A 14722-nucleotide genomic window follows, 5' to 3' on the forward strand; every position below is an offset into this window, starting at 1 on the left:
ATTGGCCCAACACACCACTCCAAGCGCAGTGACCGGCCGGAGCCCAGCGGAGTTGCTTATGGGAAGGAGGCTCACTACCCTCCTTGATCGTATGCACCCCGACCGGGCTCTTGAGCAACGGCCATCGACTGTGGTGCGGGGGGCTCCTAGAGGGTTCTTCCCTGGGGACACTGTGTACGTCCGGAACTATGGGCCCGGACAGGGTTGGGTCCCAGGTACCATTGCCCGCTGTACAGGTCCGGTCTCCTACGAGGTAGGGCTGGAGGGGGGTCTGGTTTGGAAGAGACACCTTGACCAGATCAGAACCAGGACACCTCCGAACAGGGAACTTCAAGTGGAACCAGAGTACAGAGAAATGGGTACTTTGGGAGAATCTGTGCCCAGGCCAGGGTGGGAACCAGATGGGTTGCCGGTGACCGAGTTACCCCAGCAAGGTGACTTCAGGCCGGAGTCCTCAATGGTGCCATTGGCCATTACCCCTTCAGAGCTGGCCTCCCCACTTAGACCGCAGGTACCGGAGGAACCTCCTGGGTCACCCATTCGGGCACAGGAACCACGACGGTCCCAGCGGGAGCGGAAAAGGCCAGCACACTTTGATGACTATGTTTGTTCCTTTTGTTAGGAAGTTGGGGGGAGGAGTGTTATGTATTGGGTTTAACACGTTATGATTCTAACCAATCGCAGAGCGTAGGTGGATGAAAGTTCTAATGGCAAGCTCTGTCAACTGCCAACTGCCAACTGGCAGTTCTTCTTGTTGGGCTTTCAGAGTGTGTTCTTGTTTTAATATGGAAGTGAGCTGTTGAATAAACGAAGTTATATTGGGCTTCTGACTGTTCCTGAATATTTAATAGAGTTACTGGGTGAGATCCTATGGTCAGAAATACTCAAAGAGAAGGGAATCCATGATGGCTTGGAGTTTCTTAAAGATGAAATATTGAAGGCCCAAATGCAGACAATTCCAAAGTGAAAGAAAAGTGGGAGGCATCTAAAGAAACTAGTGTGGCTTGTGGCTACATAAAGAGCTTACAGATGAGCTGAGATTTAAGAAGGACATGTATAAAAGTTAGAGGGAAGTGGGAATCTCAAAGGAATATCCACAAGTATCCAACAGTTATAGGCAGAAGGTCAGGTGGGCCAAAACTCAGAATGAGCTCAGGCTTGCAAGAGAGGTTAAAAATAATGATAAAGATTTCTTCAGCTGTTCAAAGCAAGAGGAATATCAAGCAAGTGGTAGGTCCTCTGTGTGGAGAAGATGGAGAAATGCTATTGGGTGACAAAGAGAAGGCGAAACTACTCATCACCTAATTTGCCTGTTTTCGCCAAAAAAGAAAGCAATGCCCAACCTGGTGATAACATAATAAACAATGTAAGCTGCAGCCCAAGATAGGAAAAGAGGTGGTAAGAAAACACATAGCTACTTCCAAGGGTATTAAAGTAGCTTGCGGATGTAGTATCAGAGCCTCTGTTTCAGCGGCGAAGGAAGCCTTTTGGCTGCCCAGGGCGGCAGCATGGAGGCACCCCCCTGGGGGCGGGGGGTGTCATGATGCCACAGTGTCAGACGGACTGCGCATGTGCAGAAATGACGTGCATGCCCACCCAGTCCATCTGGGCCGGCACTGCTGCTCCCGCGGCGACCGGGCGAGCCGCCAAGTAAGCGGCGGGTCGTGGGGCTGCCCCGTCCGTAAAGCAACACGGACGGGGCAGCCCCACGAGCCAGTGCTGCTGCTCCCATGGTGACCGAACGAGCCGCTGAGCGAGTGGCGGCTCGTGGGGCTGACCCATCTGTGCTGCTTTACGGACGGGGCAGCCCCACGAGCCACTGAGCTCCAAATGAAGCGAAACCGGGTACTGCTAGACCCTTGACCCATTAAAACCCCTTGGAGAAATAGAGCAAGCATAGAAATATTATTTCTCCAGTTCCTGTTGCTAAGAGGGTCAGGGTCTGGTCAGTGCCTGGGTGGATAACAAGCTAGTAATGACGTACAAATCTCCTTGATAAGATAGCTCCTGCTTTCAGACTTACTCTAATAGACACAACACAAAAGGGAAAAAAAAGATCAACACTATTTCTTCATCACAGAGTTTTGTAATAAGCTGGAATTGGAATATGTAAAGCAGTGGAAAATACCACCCCACCACCACCACCATGAGATGGCAAATATGGTTTACTTTTTTCTCCCTAGCAAAGTATGGAGCAGGAGTAAGATGAAAGAGTGACATGCTTTCCCACTTCATTTCAAATCTGTGTGCTTTTTAAGGCTCACAGTTACTCTACAGCATTGGTTCCCAATTGGTGGTCCAGGGACCCCAGGAGGTCCACGTAATCCACCCACGGCACATAACAAAAATGACCACAGAAATATCAAACTTTTCAAAAGCAGGGGGTCCATGGCTTGGCTTTTGAAAAACAGGGGTCTCAGTACGTAGCTAATTGGAAACCACTGCTCTACAGGACAGGGACATAGCATTGGGGGGCCCAGGGGGGGCACAGCCCTGGGCACACAATTATGAGGGGGCAGGAACCAGGCACATCACCTCCAAGGATCCCCATCCCACCCTGCCTGCTGCTGGGGGTCCTTATGCCCCAGCCTGACGTCGCTACTGCATCCCTGCCCCCCTCACTGAATGGCCACCTGGCCAGCATGGGGGTTTCACTTGGCAAGGGCCTCATTGTCTGTCTGGGCTCCCCCCTGCACAGGCAGGCAGGCAGCACAGCATGGCCAACCAACAACCCAATGTTGCTGCTACAGGATACAAATGCCTTGGTAAAGCAAAGAAAGAAAGAAAGAAAGCACACACTTTCTTCTCTCTGTGTGTGGAGATTTGATCTGGGAAAAAGCAGAGAGAAGTGACCAAATTTGGTGCTACCTATGACAGTCACTAAAAAGGGACGTGGGTGGCGCTGTGGTCTAAACCACTGAGCCTAGGGCTTGCCAATCAGAAGGTTGGTGGTTCGATTCCCTGCGATGGGGTGAGCTCCCATTGCTCGGTTCCTGCTCCTGCCAACCTAGCAGTTCAAAAGCATGTCAAAGTGCAAGTAGATAAATAGGTACTGCTCTGGCGGGAAGGTAAACGGCGCTTCCATGTGCTGCTCTGGTTTGCCAGAAGTGGCTTAGTCATGCTGGCCACATGACCTGGAAGCTGTACGCCAGCTCCCTCGGCCAGTAAAGCGAGATGAGAGCTATAACCCCAGAGTCGTCCACGACTGGACCTTATGGTCCTTTACCTTTACCTTTATGACAGTCACTTATAAATCAATAAGTGCCCATGGGCCTAAAAAGGTGGTAGGAAGAAAAGGGCATTCTAAGCACCGTATACATCTTCTGCATTAATCAGGGAATTGCTGGTGAATATGCTTTTCTGGCCTGCCTCCAATCCTATTTAATATTTTGCCAACTTGAAATCTTGCAGCCGAGGATTGTGTGCAGCAGGACTATCCAAAAAGACTTCTGACACATATAAGAAAATACAGTTGGTGAGACAGAAATGAAAACTCACTATACTTGTCCATTGGAACTCTTGAGTTCGAATGAAAAGCAACATTTTGTGGGGGAAGCTTAGTTTCTGTTTTCATTCATTTTCAACCAAGGTCATATTGGGAAACATCAAATAACTCCTTTTTCTTGAAGGGTGTGTGTGTTTTTTAAAAAATGGAAGATTCAGGGGAGCTTATCACGCACACCCTGGGTAGGCAAACTAAGGCCTGGGGGCCGGATCTGGCCCAATCGTCTTCTCAATCCGGCCCGTGGACGGTCCAGGAGTCAGTGTGTTTTTACATGAGTAGAATGTGTGCTTTTATTTAAAATGCTTCTCTGGGTTATTTGTGGGGCATAGGAATTCATTCATCCCCCCCCCATAGCCTGGCCTCCCACAAGGTCTGAAGGACAGTGGACCGGCCCCCTGCTGAATAAGTTTGCTGACCCCTGACGCACACCATAGGTCAGGTTTTTTTTTAATTTATTAAAAAAAAACCTTTTGGATCAGAAGCAATGAGACAGACACATACAGTATATAGGTTACATGATAGTCTAAAATAAACTTTTTTTAAAAAAGAATACTGAGTGATACAAAATTTATATTAAAAAGTGGAACTTTTGATAAAAGGGTTGGGACTTCCAGTGAAAAGAGGGCAGGGCACATACTACTTTTTAAATTTTGATATAGGTTAGTCCTTTTATTCTTCTGAGCAGACTGTGGATTTGATGATGGGTCCCTCTTACAACTCCCTTCCTTGCCCCTATCTTATTTGAGCACACCCAGGTATGTTTCCTAGAGGAAACAGCGGGTGTTAAAAATAAATAAATAAACACATAAAAATAAAATGACTTGATTTTGTGCTCTCTGGGAAAGAGAAAGATGGCTTGTCTTCCTTTTATAACATGAAGTCTAGTGTGTTGCTATGCAAAAAAAAAAAAGCTGTTTTCCGATAGCAGGTGTCATTTTCACAATGTCAGACTGAAACCAACGTGTGAGTAATAGTCACGACATTTCTCAGACAGACTGAAAAATGATCAGCACAGCATCAAAAACCTAATTAAGCAGCAGTCTTTTGTGCCAGTGGTTCTAATAAAGGTGTCAGTTAGGGAACCACAACAATAACAATAACAAATTATATGCTGCCCATCTGAATGGGTTGCTCCAGCCACTCTGGACAGTTTCCAGCAAATTAAAACATAAACACATTAAACATTAAAACATCAAACATTAAAAACTTCCCTATAGAGGACTGCCTTGTTTTGATAGTTGTTTATTTCCTTGACACCTGACAACAGGGCGTTCCACAGGGTGGGAGCCACTACTGAGAAGGCCCTCAGCCTGGGTCCCTGTAACCTCTCTTCTCACAGTGAGGGAACTGCCAGAAAGCCCTCGGCTCTGGATCTCAGTGTCTGGGCTGAATGTTGATTGTGGTGACGCTTCTTCAGGTATATATAGTAATCTCATGCATATCTTTCTCAGAAGTTCCACTCAGTGGTGGCTGGTGACCATAGGGACTGGCAGGGCAGGAGACAAGGAGGCTAAGAGTAGGTGGAGCCAAAACCATTGACAGGTGGAGCTGACTATTTCTAGTTTCCTCCCCACCCTCTTCCTTCATGCTAAGGAGGAGGAAGCTGATCGGCAGGGTTTTTTGTCCTTTGAAGTCCCAAAGTCACGAATTCAAAGCATGTAGTAGGCAGCAAGGCACTGCTAAGGCCCCTATTCTGTAGAGCAGCTGCTGAAATGAAGGGGGACAAACTTGCTGCTAGCTGTGCCTTGCTGCCTGCTTATGTGCTTTGAAAGCCCAGCTAAACTGAGTTGGTTTGGGTGTGTGAGAGAGTCTCCTGCCGTTTACTCTTTCAGACCTCAAACTGAATCCATCCAGCAGGATAATGGCACTGTAAAGGCACCCTTAGAGTATTGCGACGAACCTCCACTGCACACTCTCCCCTTGTTACTAAGTGAATTTCTAATCAGGTGTTCTGGGTCAAATTTCAATCCACCCCACCTGTCCCTCTGAGGTCCGTCTGTTATGTCAATTCCCTTTTATTAATAATCTGGGAATCTCTTAGTAACGGGAGTTTTCCTGTCCAGCGGCCGTGGCCGGTTATATCCTCTGCTCTGGGCTTCAGGGGTTAAACTCTTCTTTGCCTACAGTTCAGGGTCTCTCTTTCATTAGATCCCTCACTATATCAGTTTGCTAAGCCCTCTTAGCAACTCTGTGGCAATACCAGGGTTTCCGCCCGCTAGCCCCTCCTGAGGGAACTCCAAGACACAAACTATCACCCTGCAGGTCAGTTTTGTCCTCCCTGAGTTCACCTCCTCATGAGCATACATAGCTCGCTGGACCAAATGAACAACGATATTTTCTTAGCTCAACAATAAGAAGTCTTTATTTCTTTCAGAACATAACGGTTTCAGTAATGGTTTATAAGCTTAGTTTCATATCAGAGTAAACTCTTTCTTTCAGCATCATATACACATCTTCAACGTATCCTAACCTATCCTAACCTCCCCACCACTATCCTGGCCCCACGCCCTCCTTCTTCAAGTCACCACTCCTCCCACTCTAACGGCTGCTCCCTCCTTTTTAAAGAGCGGAATGTCCCACCTCCCATGGGATATCTGCCACTCAAACTGGGGTACCCATTAACTCATAAAACACCGTGGGTTTCTGAAAACCCCTTAACTTAGATCCGATTCATTACAAGTATCATAGGCAAACAAAAGGAAACAAGGTCAAATCCATCAGTATTTGTACAGTGGTACCTCCGGTTACGAACCTAATTTATTCTGGAGGTCCGTTCTTAACCCAAAACTGTTCTTAACATGAGGCGTGCTTTCGCTAACTGCAACCTTTAGTTGCTCTCTCTCTCTCTCTCTCTCTCTCTCTCTCTCTGTGTGTGTGTGTGTGTGTGTGTGTGTGTTTTATTTCACTAGAAAATGGAAAGCCACAGTGCTATCTGCACAAACCAGAAGGAGAAGCCACCAGGTTTAGCACAGGGAGTAGGAAAAATGTGTGTGTGGCAAGATTAAGGAATCTGTGCACCTGCAGATGTTGCTGGACTCCACCTCCCACCAGCTTCAGCATGGCCAATAATGTGATGTGAGCTGGAGGCCAGCAATACCTGGGTGCCCACAGATTGCCCACCCATAGGTATGGGGACAATAGTACTGGTTTGGAGTGCTGGACCATGTTCAAATCCCACACTCAGTCATAAAGTCCAACTGAGTTTGTTCCTGGTATGAGCTTTCGTGTGCATGCACACTTCTTCAGATACCGAAAGCTCATACCAGGAACAAACTCAGTTGGTCTCTAAGGTGCTACTAGAAAGAATTTTCGATTTTGTTTTGACTATGGCAGACCAACACGGCTACCCACCTGTAACTCAGTCATAAAGCTCACTGAGTGATCTTGGGCAAGCCTAACTTCCCTAACAGGGTTGTTGTGAAGGTAAAAATGGGGAAGAGGAGAGCTATGCACACCACCTTGAAAGAAAGGTGAGATAAAAACATAACAAACACAAAAAAGCTGGGCATTATTATTATTCTAATGATGGGTCGTAGCTTATATTTGTCAACATTGTGAATTATGCCACACTAGAGAGAAACAATGTCCATTTTCTAATATTCTTAAAAGACCTCTGATTATCCTGAGGTTTGGGAAATAGGTGAATCTAGCTAACATTAACCAAGTGATTAATAAAAAGTGGGAAGCTACAGTCTTTAATTGATTGACAGCACACATATGCACTCCCCTTCTGCAAATCTCCTCCAACACCCCATCTGAAGGCTGAATCTAAAGGCAACTTTTGGCTCCACCTGTAGTTTTTAAAGGATGCTGGGAATTGTTAGGAGATCCCTATTCCCCTCACAGAGTTCTGATTCCTAGAGTGCCCTGAGAAGAGGGATTGACTGTTAAACAGCTCTGGGAATAGCAGCTCAGTGATGGGGTATGAGAGTGTCCTAGCATGCCTTGGCATCCTTAACAAACCACAGTTCCTAGATATTTTGGGTGGTGGGGAGCCACAACTCTTTTAAATGATGGTGCTTTAAATGTATAGCGTAGATGGGACAACACTGAGCCAAGGTCTAAGATTGTTTTAACTGATAATTTTGGCATTTTCTGAACAGACTAACGGGTTTCTATGCTTTTCACGTGTCCTTCTGAAATAGTTGGCACAGTCGCCACAAAGGATGTTCGTTATCCAACACTGAAACTTGGGTAGATATTCCAAGCTAACGTTACTTCTTGTTCCGAGATGTTATCCAGTCCTGAATGGCTATTAGTCAGAAATATCCTGCTTTCATGGATGTAGTCTCTCTGAATACAGTAAGGTAAAGGTAAAGGGACCCCTGACCATTAGGTCCAGTCGCAGACGACTCTGGGGTTGCGGCGCTCATCTCGCGTTACTGGTCGAGGGAGCCAGCGTACAGCTTCTGGGTCATGTGGCCAGCATGACAAAGCCGCTTCTGGCGAACCAGAGCAGTGCCAGGAAACGCCATTTACCTTCCCACCGGAGCGGTACCTATTTATCTACTTGCAGTTTGACATGCTTTCAAACTGCTAGGTGGGCAGGAGCTGGGACCGAACGAGAGCTCACCCCGTTGCGGGGATTCAAACCACCGACCTTCTGATTGGCAAGCCAATAAAACCACAGAGCCAATAAAATTAATATCTGAGGCACAAATACCATGTAGGGCTCATTCAGACTTCCTTTTGCACCATGCTTTTCAAGTACAGGCCCACACTTTAAAACTCTGTGTCCAAGCAGGTTTTTTCTTTTTGTTTTTTGTCCCAGCACTTCCCCTGAATTTTATCCCTGAACTGGAACAAAGGGCAATCCTCAGAAAACCTGACTGCCCTTGGGGGGGGGGGGGAGAATAAAACACAATTCCAGTTACACTGCAGTGCCATCTAGCAACCAGACAGAGCACAGTACTGCCTGCTGAAATCAGCAGGCTTTCCCCCTAAAAGTATTCATTCAGAATGCCTTACTTTGTCTCCATTTCTAACATTAGTTTTACTCATGATCCCTGGTGCATCAAGGAACTGTAGCTTTTTGATAATTTTGTTAATATTCCTGAGCATTTTAAGCTCTTTAATGTGATCAATGCATATCAGAAAACAGCAGCAAAAATCACATCAAATCACACCTCTTTTTTCCAGTTACAGGTAGGTAGCCGTGTTGGTCTGCCATAGTCAAAACAAAACAAAATAAAAAATTCCTTCCAGTAGCACCTTAGAGACCAACTAAGTTTGTTCTAGGTATGAGCTTTCATATCTGAAGAAGTGTGCATGCACACGAAAGCTCATACCTAGAACAAACTTAGTTGGTCTCTAAGGTGCTACTGGAAGGAATTTTTTATTTTATTCTCTTTTTTTTCCTTACACAAAGAAGACGTACAGCAAGTTGCTTGGAGCTTGGGCAAAAATACCTGGTTGCTTCTCATTTTCTGGTTGCAAGGGCTTTTGCAGTTGGGGAGCTTAAAAGCTGCTGGAACAAGATTTGATCTCAGGTGAAATTTCTCAGCAGCTACCAATGCGTCAAGCTTTAGCTTTTGAGTCCATCAGGGGAAAGTTTGCATAAAATTGCATGCATTTGTGATGATAACAGATAACATGTTAGGGGAAGCTGCTTGAGAAAAATGTGCCCATTAGGAGAAGTTTCCACTAAAATGATGGCATGTTTTCATGAGGACTTAAAAGAATTTCAGACTGATAGAGAACTGTAGATAAATAAACGTAAAGGTAAAGGGACCCCTGACCGTTAGGTCTAGTCACTGACAACTCTGAGGTTGTGGCGCTCATCTCACTTTATTTGCCGAGGGAGCTGGTGTATAGCTTCCGGGTCATGTGGCCAGCATGACTAAGCCGCTTCTGGCGAACCAGAGCTGTGCACGGAAACACCATTTGCCTTCCTGCCGGAGCGGTACCTATTTATCTTCTTGCACTTTGACGTGTTTTCGAACCACGGGCGTACCCAAGGGGGGGCAGGAGGGGGCACCTGCCCCCCCAGAAGCAAAAAATAATAATAATTAAATGGTTATTGGCAGCCTAAAAGGAAAAAAAAAGCTCTCCTAAAAAGCTCAACTACCGGTCTTCCTCCCCCTCCCAAAATCTAAATAACAATTGAGCTCTGCCAACCGGCAGCCGGCCACTGCGTGTGTGTGTGTGTGTGTGTGTGTGTTGCGCCGGCTGATCGTTGCAAAGGAGCTTTGGAAACAGTTCCTTGGCATGGTGAGTTGCGATGGCTGAGGATCCTAGGAAACTGAGTTTTTCAGCCATTTGGGGGCTTTCTGTTTGGGAGGGAAAGTTTTTCTGTTTTTTGAAGATGTTTTTGTTTGCTGTTTACACAATATGGTCAGTAATCTAAAAACAAACTGAACCCCTAAAAAACGGGGCATTCCTCATCCCCAAAAAAGGTCAACAACTTTGAGCGGAACCCCCAAAAACAGGGGTAGATCACTGCTGAAAGTAGATCACAGTCTCTTGGAGTCTCTTAGATCACAGCCACCCCTGGTATAAGACATGTAACTAGAATAAAAATTTAAAAAAATTTCAAGCATAATTTTCCTAAAATTTTGGTTTCATTCGCCTTTTTGTGCTGAAATGTCACAACCTGAATGACCATGGCTTGCTCCCCCCTAGTTTTGATCCTGGGTACGCCCCTGTTTCGAACTGCTTGGTTGGCAGGAGCAGGGACTGAGCAACGGGAGCTCACCCCGTTGCTGGGATTTGAACCGCCGACCTTCTGATTGGCAAGCCCTAGGCTCTGTGGTTTAGACCACAGCTGAGAAAAATCAAAACCGACACATCTGCCCACCCTTAGCTGTGATTCAGTGCTCAGTTAAAGTGCTATGAATCTACTTAAAACTATCATGCCCCCCCTCCAATTATGGAAGTTGTAGCTGGTTAAGGGTCCTGAGAGTTCTTGTTGTTGTTGTTCAGTCGTTCAGTCGTGTCCGACTCTTCGTGACCCCATGGACCAGAGCACGCCAGGCACGCCTATCCTTCACTGCCTCCCGCAGTTTGGCCAAACTCATGTTAGTAGCTTCGAGAACACTGTCCAACCATCTCATCCTCTGTCGTCCCCTTCTCCTTGTGCCCTCCATCTTTCCCAACATCAGGGTCTTTTCTAGGGAGTCTTCTCTTCTCATGAGGTGGCCAAAGTACTGGAGCCTCAACTTCAGGATCTGTCCTTCTAGTGAGCACTCAGGGCTGATTTCTTTGAGAATGGATAGGTTTGATCTTCTTGCAGTCCATGGGACTCTCAAGAGTCTCCTCCAGCACCATAATTCAAAAGCATCAATTCTTGATGCTTGAGTTCTTAGGATGCCCCTATTTCTCTCACAGAGCTACAGTTCTCAGAGTGGTTTATCAGTCAATCCCTCTTCACAGGGAACTCTTTCAGGAGAATAGCCATCTGCTAGCAACTCTCAGCACCCTTAACCAGCTCTGCACCCATAATATTTTTTTTTTTTTTGGGGGGGGGGAGCCATGTCTGTTTAAAGTAGCACTATAGTGCCACAAAGGTGAAGTGTGAATGTGGTCTGCATTCCATGCTCTCTTGTGGTTGCATGGGCAGGGCAGGGTGGGGTAGCCATTGACTCAGGGGAGGCTATTTTAGACGATTTCCCCTCGTGAACATGAAATCAATGGTATAAAGTTTTGCCAGTGATGAGGTGTTGGCATGGATTGAAGGGATGTTATTATTCTATGGCAGAAGTGTAATGCAGGTTGGCATCAATGCACTGTCAGACAAGTTGCTGATGGTAGACCCTCCAAGTGTCTCTGTTTTTCAGGGACACCCCTGATTTAGAGAAGCCGTCCCAGTTTCTGATTTGATCCCAGACTGCCCCACTTTTCCTTAGGATGTCCCTATCTTCATTGGAGAAATGTTGGAGGGTATGAAATTATCCGACCCCTGAGCCAGCGGAAGGCAATCCTGTATAGGGAAGGTTTTTTTTTTTTAGGGATCCTGTATAGGGAAGGTTTTATTTTGTTTTTATATATGTTGGAAGCTGTCCAGAGTGCTTCATCGGTTGTATGCCTTGTATCTTATTCCCAGCTGATGAAGACTATTACGAAACAGTAGTATCATTCTGGAGACACTGTCCTTTTGAGGCTTTTGAGACATCTTCAATTGAAACTTTTGAAAGACTATTGAGAGACTGTCCTTAGACATCTGTTTTGAACACACGGCTCGACAGTCCTCGCTACCACTCTGTTATATTGTACATATGAACTTTGATTGGCTTATTCCTACAATTTGAATGATATCATTATTCTGTTATATATTCTCTACTAACTATTAGCCTACATGTTGTGTTTGTATTGTTGTGATTAGCTTTTTCTTTTTATCTGGTGCTGTACCTACCCTGCTGTTATCAAGGGGAGGGAGTAGCAGTGAGTGGGACCACCATAGTGAGGGGAAATCCCAATCAATCTAGACCAGAGGCCTAATTATGCCTTGCCAGGCTTCCCAGTTGACCTCAAGGCTGATTTGGTAAAGGTGAGACTTAGATGAGGGTGGAGCTTGGATGAAAGGGGCTTTCACTGATCAGCTGGGGACCTGAAAGTACTTGTGATAGTCCCAAGGCAGCCAGAAGTGCCTCATCAGTGTTCCACCTGCCCACAGCCCAAGAGTCCTACTTGATGGCCAGTAGCACCTTTTCATCAGCCAAGTCTCAAGAATGAGGGCAGCAGCAAAATTGGTGGGAAGCCCAGAGTTGACGTAGGAGTGCCCATTTGGTTGCCAGAAGGCTCTATCACCCAAGATTTCCTTGGGAGGAGGGAGAAGATCCCACTGCAAACAATGATCCAGCTGATGATCAGGTAGAAAAAGGCTCAATCCCCAGCATCTTTGAGCTGGGTTGGGAAATGCTCCTGCCTGAAACCCAGGAGAGCAGCTGCCGGTTAGTGTCAGCAACACTGACCTAGATGGATTACTGGTCTGACACAAAAAAGTCAGCTTCGTATGTTCAATGTAGACCCATTTGTAAAGAACCATAGCTCACTACAGGTTTTGTGAAACTCTGGAGAACTACTGCCAGTCAATACTGAATGAGATGGTTCAGTGTGGTATAAGGCAGTTTCATATTAAAGAGGAGGAGCAGGCAATAGTTCTGGACCGTTGTTGAGCTAACAGCTCCATAATGAGAAGTAATGGACAGCATTGTTGGGGTGTGTGGGCATGGGCATGGTGCAAATGCTTTGGCAGAACCAATCTGGTACTCCTGCCAGTGTTTGCACCACACCAACCTCCCTCTGCCTTTTCTCCCCACTTCATCTTCTTGGTAAGCTGCAGTGAATCAACTGGCAGGAGGTCAGGTGAGGGGTGCAGCTCTACCATGCCACGAGCTGCTGCTCTTGAGCTCCTTGGTACCAAGCGTACTTACCTTCCCTTGGTGATGATCATGACGGGTCAATCTGGAGGGAATGCCATGGTTCCTCCTGGCAAAATCTGGTGATGGGTCAAGAGCACCATCTCTATGCAGCTCAGGGGTGAGGAAGCTTTTTCAGACCAAGGGCTGCATTGCCTTTGGGACCAACCTTCTGGAGACTGTAGTGGGCAGGGCCAGATGTAAAAGACTAGAGTCAAAAGTGGGCACAGCAATGGATGTGACTCTTACTTTTGTATTGTTGGCTACTTTCCTGCCACACAAAAGCCAAAGGTTTCTGCGTGCACACCCACCCACACCCACACGTGTCTCCATCTACCATCCTGGAAAGATTTTCAGAATTCAAGGATACACTCCAGCCAGCCAAAGGCACTTGAGGATGGTGTGGAACAGGGTCCGCAGCGAGGGTTGTGGCTGGAGGAGACCCCCAAGGACCAAGTATAGAGGTCTGAAGGGCCACTTTTCACCTCCAGGCCTGAAGTGCCCCATCCCTGATAAAGATCCATTTGATTTTGTCCCTAGCCTCAGCAATTCCTGATATCTCTGCTACCTTTTTTGGAAGTAAACTGGTCTAGTCATTTTTGCAGTCTTTCCAGCTATCCTTTTTGCAGTTAGCTATCACAGACCTCATGAAACTCTCATCAGGCAGCAAATTCCCTTTCTGATTTGTCCCATTTTGATTGCACTCAGTCTCACTGGATAAATACAAAGAGCTACAAACAACAGAATTTTCCTGGCCACTCGTATAATTCGTGCTCATTTCACAAGCCCTACCTCAAAGGAAGCAAAAGAAAAAAGAAAAAAAGGAGGATCTGCATACATGTATTTACATTCAACACAAACACAAAATTGACATGATATATATTTTACATGCATGTTACTCTTGGCAATACACTCCACATAGGCCACAGTTTGTAATAACTAGACTGGCAATTAGAAAATCACTTTTGAAATTTAATACTTTGAGCAATTGCTACCTTGCTGAGGTTTCCTTGTTCATTTCTTTGCAGTAGGTGTCCAGTGCCATTTGCCTTTAAACCATTGTTTAGTTTATCTACGATTTAAAGTTAAGTGCCCTTAACTCTAGAATGGAGGTTAGAATCATAGAATTGTAGAGTTGGAAGAGACCACAAGGAGCATCTAGTTCTATTTCCTGCAATGCAGGAATCTTTTGCCCAATGTGGGGCTCGAACCACAATGCTGAGATAAGGTGCCTCAGACTCTACTGACTGAACAATCCCTTCTAAGCATTAGGGGAGCTTTAACCCATTGCCCTTCACTGTAGCCCCAATTTGGACTGGGGCCCCCTCTGCTGGCAGTTTGCATATGGAACAAAACTCTAATTCAGTTTAATGGAAGGCCCATCCCCACCTTGTGCCAGTTGGTAGCAAATGGGGATGCTGATTCAGATTGGAATCATAGTTGGGACAATGAACAGTTAAAGTCTCAACTCCAAAGCTAGGTTTTCTGATCCAGATCAGAGCCACTAAAACAATCATTCATTTAAAAACAACAACAACAACAACAACAACAAAACCCTGTGCTAGAGATAGAAATTTCTGTCAATTTTTGTTCTCTCAGTTTTTCATTTTTTCCAGTCTGAAATTCAATTATCTACGGTCATGTAGCAATTTGTTTTCTAGAAAAAAAGAAAAAAAGTGATTTCCCCCCAACATTATAGTACAAATTTCTCCTGTTAAATACATTTTCTTTGCAATATGGACTACTGCACACATTTCCACAACCATATACATTTGTATGTATAATGTATATATATCTAAATATATATATATATATATCTCATATATGTATTTTTGTCAACACTGTTTGGAGAACTGCATTG

This window comes from Lacerta agilis, chromosome Z (assembly GCF_009819535.1).
Source record: "Lacerta agilis isolate rLacAgi1 chromosome Z, rLacAgi1.pri, whole genome shotgun sequence".
Taxonomy (NCBI): Eukaryota; Metazoa; Chordata; class Lepidosauria; order Squamata; family Lacertidae; genus Lacerta; species Lacerta agilis.